Genomic DNA, 7,972 nt, shown 5'->3' with positions numbered 1-7,972 from the left:
AAGGCGGGCATTCTCGGCCAACCACCCCCGAGCACAGGCTCTGAATGCAGGCATTGCCAAACTGTTGTCCCTGGAAATGCTCTTATTCAGGCTGGTGGAGACTGACAGCTTCCGTGACTTGATGGCATTGGCAGTCCCACAGTACAAGGTGCCCAGCCGCTTTTACTTCAGCAGGCAAGCTGTCCCTGCCCTGCACAGGCATGTTGAGGGAAACATAAAACATGCGCTACTGAACGCCGTCAGTAGCAAGGTCCACCTCACCACCGATGCGTGGACCAGTCAGCATGGACAGGGGCGATACGTTTCCCTCACTGCCCATTGGGTTAATGTTGTTGAGCCAGGTACAGATCGTGCGAGTGGCGCAGGACGTGTCCTGCCCACTCCAAGGATTGCAGGAATCCAGTCTGTACGCATTGACTCCTCCTCATACACAAGTTCCTCAGAATCATCTCTGCAGGAGCCGTCACAGTCCACCTCCCGTGAACGTTTACCTATGACCGACATGAGCACAGCCGTGGCCAAACGTCAGCAGGCCGTCTTGAAACTAGTTTCATTGGGGAATCGAAGCCACACAGCGCAGGAGCTCTGGAATGCCATCAAGCAGGAGAGCGATGTGTGGTTACTGCCAGCGAATCTCCAGCCAGGCATGGTAGTGTGTGACAATGGCCGAAATCTGGTGGCAGGTTTGACCCTTGGCAACCTCACTCACATCCCATGTCTGGCACATGTGCTCAATTTGGTTGTAAAGAGTTTTCTGAGGGACTATCCGGATCTTGATGCACTGCTGCACAAGGTCCGCCTAGAGTGTGCTCACTTGCGGCGTTCCAGCTTGGCAAGATCCCGCATTGCTGCTCTGCAGCGCCGATTCCGCCTTCCGGAACACTGCATCATATGTGACCTACCTACCAGGTGGAATTCCACGTTACATATGTTGGAGCGGTTGTGTGAGCAGCAGCAAGCAGTTATGGAGTACCAGCTGCATCAGGCGCAAAGAAGTCGCAGTCAGCGCCGATCAGACTTCACAACCACAGAGTGGGCCACTATGAAGGACGTCTGCCTGGTTTTGCGTCCTTTTGATTATTCCACGCGGATGGCAAGTGCAGATGATGCACTAGTCAGCATGACTGTCCCCCTTATCTGCCTGCTTCAGCAAACTTTGCAAGGGTTAAGGGATGATGTTGTGGAAGAGGTGGAGGATGAGGAGTCACCTTTTCCATCAGCTTCTGGAGAGTCAGCGCCACGTGGTTCCTCACAAAGGGGTACGCAGGGGCCACTTTGTGAGGAGGATGAGGAGGAGTCAATGGAGGAGGAAGATCTCCGTCCAGAGGAGGGAGCGACACAATTGTCCAGTGGTCAGTGTGTACAGCGAGGGTGGGGTGATGACGAGCGGGCAGAGATCATGTCTCAAGCAGGGGACAGCGTTTCTGGGCCAGTTGGCAGTCTGCAGCACATGGTGGATTTCATGCTGCAGTACCTGAGAAACGACCGCCGCATCGACCACATTCTCAACATGCCTGATTATTGGGTGTTCACCCTCCTCTATCCTCGCTACCGGGACAACGTCCAAAACCTCATCCCAGCGTTGACCCGGGAGCGTAAAATGCGGGAGTACCACGACACACTGGTGAATTCCATCATCTTCTCCAGTCCAACTGAGAGGAGTGCTGCTAGTGCTTTACAAAGCAGCTCAGTGCGTCGAGGCAGTGGGGGAGGCTCTGCCCAAAGAGGGAGCAGAAGCAGTGCCTCTGCCCAAGGCAAGCCCAGTATGGCACAACTGTGGCAAACTTTTGTGTGCCCGCCCCAAATGTCTACACCATCACCGGCGGCTCCAGTCAGCAGGAGGTAACGGTTCCGTCAGATGGTGACAGACTACATGGCTTGCCCTCTTACTGTACTCCCAGACGGCTCTTCCCCGTTCAAGTTTTGGGTCTCTAAGCTGGATACATGGCCAGAGCTAAGCCAGTGTGCATTGGAGGTGCTGGCTTGCCCTGCGGCTAGTGTCTTATCGGAACGTATCTTTAGTGCCGCAGGTGGTGTACTAACAGACCGTCGCATGCGACTATCCTCCGATAACGTTGACCGGCTTACTTTCCTGAAAATGAACCAGGCCTGGATCTCGCAGGAATTTGCCACTCCTCTGCCTGATTAAGTAATTGGGTGTCATCCAGGTCTCCTGCTGTGTTCATCTTTCTACCACCTGAACTGCTATTCCTGGACTCCAACACCGCCAGTTGCGGCTCAGAAGTGCAGGCTGCACAGTAAAAACATACGACCCAGTGTTATTGGGTTTCAGTAACGTCAGCTGATCCCCAGCTGTGTAGCCGGCAATGTGTCCTGCGACCGCCACGCTGGCACAACTTCCTAAATGGAAGGGAACCTGTCCCCCCACCCCCGTCGTTTGTTACTGAAAGAGCCACCTTGTGCAGCAGTAATGCTGCACAAGGAAAAGGTAGCTCTTTTAGTTTAGCTCCTTGCACACGCAGAACTTAACACTTATAAAATGTGTTCACTGATGCCGTTATACTGTCCCGGAGCTGGGACTTTCCTTCGTAATGTGACGCAGCACAGCCGTCATTCCTACCCCCTTGCTGCCATGCGCTGCCTCCTCAGCGTTGTTTTAAGCTGTCACGGAGCCTGCGCTGTTCTGTTATCCCTTGGCCATGCCCTATTTGCGCTGCCTGTCTTCTGACATAATTTGGTGTCAGGCTGGCTGCGCCTGTGCGGCCACGCTGCCCGAGATCCCGCCTCGCAGTGTCTTCTGATTGAATCACACTGCGGCATTGAAGATCCATGGGCATGCGCAGTGCATATCTTCCCCTTGGGCTCTCGCTCATCTCCCTCCGCCTTCTTTAGACTGTGCGCCGTCAGCTGATCCCTAATAGCATGCCACGGCCGTGACACTGCACAGTCTGAAGAAGAGGGAAAGAGGGGAGTGAGAGTCGAGGATATGCACTGTGCATGCCCATGGATCCAAGGCCCGCAGTGGGATTACGTTAGATGACACTGCGAGGTGGGATCTGGAGCAGCGTGGACGCACAGGCACTGACAGCCTGACACCAAATTATGTCAGAAGACAGGCAGCGCTAATTGGGCATGTCCAAGGGATAACAGAACAGCGCAGGCTCCGTGACAGCTTAAAACAACGCTGAGGAGGCAGCGCACGGCACCAAGGGGATAGGAATGACAGCTGTGCTGCGCCCCATTACGAAGGAAATTCGCACCTCCGGGACGGTTTAACGGTATAAGGGGACACATTTTTAGTGTTTACTTCTGTGTTTGCAAGGAGCATAATTAAAAGAGCAACCTTTTCCTTTTGCATCTTGCTGCACAAGATGGCTCTTTCAGCTACAAACGTCTTGGGGGGGGGGTTAAAGGTTCCCTTTCAACTTGCTCCAATCAGGCTTCGGCCTACACTCTGTTCCTCTGCTCCTCCTGCTGTCCCTGGGCTCTAACACCGCCAGTTGGTGCCTGGAAGTGCTGTCTGCACAGTCAACAGTCGCTCCTCTGTTATTGGGGTTCAGTAACGTCAGCTGATCCCCAGCTGTGTGTGCGGCAATACCTCCAATCTGCTCCTCCTGCTGTCCCTGGGCTCTAACACCGCCAGTTGGTGCCTGGAAGTGCTGTCTGGACAGTCAACAGTCCCTCCTCTGTTATTGGGGTTCAGTAACGTCAGCTGATCCCCAGCTGTGTGTGCGGCAATTCCTCCAATCTGCTCCTTCTGCTCTCCCTGGGCTCTAACACCGCCAGTTGGTGCCTGGAAGTGCTGTCTGCACAGTCAACAGTCCCTCCTCTGTTATTGGGGTTCAGTAACGTCAGCTGATCCCCAGCTGTGTGTGCGGCAATTCCTCCAATCTGCTCCTCCTGCTCTCCCTGGGCTCTAACACCGCCAGTTGGTGCCTGGAAGTGCTGTCTGCACAGTCAACAGTCCCTCCTCTGTTATTGGGGTTCAGTAACGTCAGCTGATCCCCAGCTGTGTGTGCGGCAATTCCTCCAATCTGCTCCTCCTGCTCTCCCTGGGCTCTAACACCGCCAGTTGGTGCCTGGAAGTGCTGTCTGCACAGTCAACAGTCCCTCCTCTGTTATTGGGGTTCAGTAATGTCAGCTGATCCCCAGCTGTGTGTGCGGCAATACCTCCAATCTGCTCCTCCTGCTCTCCCTGGGCTCTAACACCGCCAGTTGGTGCCTGGAAGTGCTGTCTGCACAGTCAACAGTCGCTCCTCTGTTATTGGGGTTCAGTAACGTCAGCTGATCCCCAGCTGTGTATCCGGCAACGTGTCATGCGACCGCCACGCTGGCACAACTAAAATGTAAGGGGACCTGTCCCCCTCCCCCCTAGGCGTTTGTTACTGAAAGAGCCACCTTGTGCAGCACTAATACTGCACAAGGAAAAGGTCGCTCTTGAAAGTATGCTCCTTGCAAACGCTGAAGTACACACTCATGTAATGTGTCCCCTCACACCGTCCAACCGTCCTGGAGGTGGGACTTTCCTTTGTAATGTGACGCAGCACAGCCGTCATTGCTACCCCCTTGGCACCGTGCGCTGGCTCCTTAGCGTTGTTTGATTCCGTCATGGACCCTGCGCTGTTATGTTATCCCTTGGCCATGCACAGTTTGTGCTGCCCGTCCTCTGACATCATTTGTTGTCGTCCTGGCTGCGCCTGTGCGTCCACGCTGCCCGAAATCCCACCTCGCAGTGTTGTCTAATGTGATCCCACAGTGGGCCTGGTATCCATGGCCATGCGTAGTGCATATACTAGCCTCTCACTCCCCTTCTTCACGCTTCTTCAGACTAGGCGGCGTCAGCTGATCCCTTATAGCATGCCACGGCCGTGACGCCGCACAGTCTGAAGAAGCAGGAAGGAGGTGAGTGAGAGGCGATGATATGCACTGCGCATGCCCATGGATCCCTGGCCCGCAGTGGGATTACATTAGATGACACTGCAAGGTTGGATCTCGGGCAGCTTGGACGCACAGGCACTGCCAGCCTGACACCTAAATGATGTCAGAAGACGGGCACCGCTAACTGTGCATGGCCAAGGGATAACATTACAGCGCGGGCTCCGTGACAGAACCAAACAACGTTGAGGAGGTGGCGCACGGCACCAAGGGGGTTGGAATGACGGCTGTGCTGTGTCACATTACAAAGGAAAGTCCCACTTCCGGGACGGTTTGACGGTATGAGGGGACACATTATATGAGTGTGTACTTCAGCGTTTGCAAGGAGCATAATTTTCGGAGCCACCATTTTCCATGTGCAGTATTACTGCTGTACAAGATGGCTCTTTCAGCAACAAATGCCTGGGGGGGGGGGGGTTAAAGGTTCCTTTTCAACTTGCTCCACTGCAGGCTTCGGCCTACACTCTGCTCCTCTTTGATTCCCTGGGTTTCAACACTGTCAGTTGCCACCTGGAAGTGTTGTCTACACAGGAAAAAACACTAGCTGATGTGTCAGTGGGGTTCAGCAACGCCAGCTGTTCCCCTGCTGTGTAGTCGGCAACGTGTCCAGCACAAGCCACGCTGGCACAACAGACCAAAAGCTGCCACCAGTGCAGGCTTCGGCCTACACTCTGCTCCTCTCCTCCTCCTGCTGACCCTGGGCTCTAACACCGCCAGTTGTAGCCTGGAAGTGCTAGCTGCACAGAGAAAAACACCCGCCAATGTGTCAGTGGGGTTCAGCACCGCCAGCTGTTCCCCTGCTGTGTAGCCGGCAACGTGACCTGCAAACGCCACGCAGGCACATGAACTGAAATTGAAGGAAGCCTGCCCCCCACCCCCAGGTGTTTCTATGTATAACAGCCACCTTGTACAGCAGTAATGCTGCATTTGTAGAAGGTGGCTGACTTTTTCTCCTTGCCCACGTGGAACTCAACACGTACAAAATGTGTCTCAGTAGAGACCATTACATTGTCCCTGAGGTGTGACTTTCCTTTTCAATGACACGCAGCACCCCCCTTGGTAGCGCTGCCCGTCTTCTGACATCATTGGTTGGCTGGCTGTGCCTGTGCGTCCGCCCTGCCCAACACAACGCCCCTCGTTGTCTCATTTATTTTGACAGCGAGGGTGTGCTTGATGGGCACAAGCAGTGCATATATTCGCCTGTCTTCACTCCCCTCCTTCCGCCTTCTTCAGACTATGCGGCCTCATGGCCGCGGCATGCGATAAGGGATCAGCTGAGGCCGCACAGTCTGAAGCAGGTGTAAGGACATGAGTGAGCGGCGAACATATTTACTGCACAAGGCCAGGAATTCCAGACGCGCAGTGTGAATTTTAGAAATCACACTGTGGGTGTGGGATTCATGGCCATCGCTAAGCGCACCGGCCAACATGAAATGAGGTCAGAAGACGGGCAGCGCTCACAGGGCATTGCCAAGGGATAAGACAAGAGCGCAGACTCCTGTACAGCAAATAACAACGCTCAGGAAGCAGCGCCCAGCACAAAGGCGTTATTTTTCGACACCTGTGCTGCGTGTCATTAAAAAGACAAGTCACGCCTCCACTACAGTTCTACTGTACACTGGGCTAAATTGTGTACGTGTTTTATTCAGAGTGTGCAATGAGAAAAATTCATAGAGCAACCATTGACTTGTGCAGCATTAATGCTGTACAAGGTGTGGCTCTTGTACTTTGTAACACCTGAGGGGGGGTAAAGGTGACCTTTGAAATTGGTTCTACTAGGCTTCGGCCTTCACTCTGCTCCTCCTGCTGACCCTGGGCTCTAACACCGCCAGTCTGAGCCCGGACATGCTAGCTGCACAGAGAAAAACACCAGCCAATGTGTTAGTGGGGTTCAGCAGCGTCAGCTGTTCCCCTGCTGTGTAGCCGGCATCGTGTCCAGCACAAGTCACGCTGGCACAACAGACCAAAAGCTGCCACCAGTGCAGGCTTCGGCCTACACTCTGCTCCTCTCCTCCTCCTGCTGACCCTGGGCTCTAACACCGCAAGTTTTTGCCCGGACATGCTAGCTGCACAGAGAAAAACACCAGCCAATGTGTTAGTGGGGTTCAGCAGCGTCAGCTGTTCCCCTGTTGTGTAGCCGGCATCGTGTCCAGCACAAGCCACGCTGGCACAACAGACCAAAAGCTGCCACCAGTGCAGGCTTCGGCCTACACTCTGCTCCTCTCCTCCTCCTGCTGACCCTGGGCTCTAACACCGCCAGTTTTTGCCCGGACATGCTAGCTGCACAGAGAAAAACACCAGCCAATGTGTTAGTGGGGTTCAGCACCGCCAGCTGTTCCCCTGCTGTGTAGCCGGCAACGTGACCTGCAAACGCCACGCAGGCACATGAACTGAAATTGAAGGAAGCCTGCCCCCCACCCCCAGGTGTTTCTATGTATAACAGCCACCTTGTACAGCAGTAATGCTGCATTTGTAGAAGGTGGCTGACTTTTTCTCCTTGCCCACGTGGAACTCAACACGTACAAAATGTGTCTCAGTAGAGACCATTACATTGTCCCTGAGGTGTGACTTTCCTTTTCAATGACACGCAGCACCCCCCTTGGTAGCGCTGCCCGTCTTCTGACATCATTGGTTGGCTGGCTGTGCCTGTGCGTCCGCCCTGCCCAACACAACGCCCCTCGTTGTCTCATTTATTTTGACAGCGAGGGTGTGCTTGATGGGCACAAGCAGTGCATATATTCGCCTGTCTTCACTCCCCTCCTTCCGCCTTCTTCAGACTATGCGGCCTCATGGCCGCGGCATGCGATAAGGGATCAGCTGAGGCCGCACAGTCTGAAGCAGGTGTAAGGACATGAGTGAGCGGCGAACATATTTACTGCACAAGGCCAGGAATTCCAGACCCGCAGTGTGAATTTTAGAAATCACACTGTGGGTGTGGGATTCATGGCCATCGCTAAGCGCACCGGCCAACATGAAATGAGGTCAGAAGACGGGCAGCGCTCACAGGGCATTGCCAAGGGATAAGACAAGAGCGCAGACTCCTGTACAGCAAATAACAACGCTCAGGAAGCAGCGC

The sequence above is a fragment of the Ranitomeya imitator genome, chromosome 2 (assembly GCF_032444005.1).
Source record: "Ranitomeya imitator isolate aRanImi1 chromosome 2, aRanImi1.pri, whole genome shotgun sequence".
NCBI lineage: Eukaryota > Metazoa > Chordata > Amphibia > Anura > Dendrobatidae > Ranitomeya > Ranitomeya imitator.
Note: the sequence above shows the minus strand (reverse complement) of the source record.